The following is a 1,371-nucleotide window of genomic DNA, read 5'->3' as shown; positions in this document are numbered from 1 at the left end:
ATTACTATACATTACTCTCATAGATCACAAAATTTGCTCTAATCCCTTACCTTTATTTTATGGTGTCTCTAGTCAGGCTGTAGAAATCACTCACCAGACAGACATGTGAAATCTTCCTTCCTTTCTCTGTCATTCTCCTCTCTCTCTTCCCCCTCTCTCCTGGTTTTCCAAGACAGGGTTTCTCCTGGATCCTTTCCTGGAACTCGCTTCTGTAGACCAGGCTGGCCTCAGACTCACAAATCTGCCTGCCTCTGCCTCTTGAGTGCTGGGGATCAAAGGCATGTGCCACTACCACCTGATGCTTCCTGAACCTTAATGAACCTCCTTTTAGAACATCTGAGTCTTAAGAGCTTTCTTGTAGGATGGAGTGTTTTATCTCAAAAGAAATTACTACACAAGTACCTCACTCCAACCCTTATTGCCTTTGTCAGAGAGTCTAAATGATTGTCAGAAACTTCACCCACTATCCATTCTCAAACATACTATCTACGTGACAATGTATTACTCAACTGTTTTTTTCCCCGTCAATCCCTTTAATAAGGTGCTCTGGGAACCAGAAGAATAACAGACAGGGGGTGGACAAAGTAGTGATTCTTAAGCCCTTCTCAGTAATTTCATCACTCATCTTCTGGTAACTGGATCTTGCTGGGATCAAAACAGTTGGATTCCATGATGGGGAGACTTTTGACTTCTCATATTTCACAAGTCTCTCAGCTTCTCTGAGGGTCCACTCTTGCATCCTGTAGTCAGGCAGATATGCCACAAAGGTGGTACAGAAGACCAGGATGATGGAAAAACCGAAGAAGACAGCTCACATATTCCAGATGTCCACCATAGGGTCCTGGTCATAACTATGAAAGTCTGGGTTCTTCAAGTTGATGTTTTCGTCCCTGAGTTCTGGGTCATTCTGCCAGAGCATGGTCAGTTCTTGTTGCTGCTTTATTTCCACAGCAGATGGGGAGATTACAGCCCTGGAGGATTCCCAGCTAGCACGGGCAGCTGGGAGCCATTGCATTGACTGCTGCTGCTGAAAGGCAGTGAGCATACAAACTTAACAGCCAGGTCACCATGACAGCTTGTGCTGATGGGTCAGAGACAGAGGAGCCTACTCAACTATTTTTTTAAGCACTGCCATTGACAGCTAGTACTGTTAGTCAAGGATGTTAATATAGCCAGGTGTGGTGGCACATGCCTTTAATCCCAGTATTCTCAGAAGACTGAGGCATAAGGATCTCTGAGTTTGAGGCCAGAGTAGTCTATAAAGGGAGTTCCATGATAGTTAGGGCTACACGGAGAAACCCTGTCTCAAATAAATAAACAAAACAAAAAAAAAAAACACAAAACAAAACAAAAACACACAAAAAAAACCAA

General features: G+C 43.7%; 1 pseudogene; it reads right to left on the bottom strand.

Moving 5' to 3' along the window:
- Positions 1–617: 617 nt before the first annotated feature.
- LOC127217155 (NADH dehydrogenase [ubiquinone] 1 beta subcomplex subunit 11, mitochondrial-like) lies at positions 618–1,070 on the bottom strand (annotated as a pseudogene).
- Positions 1,071–1,371: the final 301 nt, after the last annotated feature.

The sequence above is a fragment of the Phodopus roborovskii genome, unplaced genomic scaffold (genome assembly GCF_943737965.1).
Source record: "Phodopus roborovskii unplaced genomic scaffold, PHOROB, whole genome shotgun sequence".
NCBI classification, from domain to species: domain Eukaryota; kingdom Metazoa; phylum Chordata; class Mammalia; order Rodentia; family Cricetidae; genus Phodopus; species Phodopus roborovskii.
Note: the sequence above shows the minus strand (reverse complement) of the source record. Positions and strands in the feature narration are given on the sequence as shown.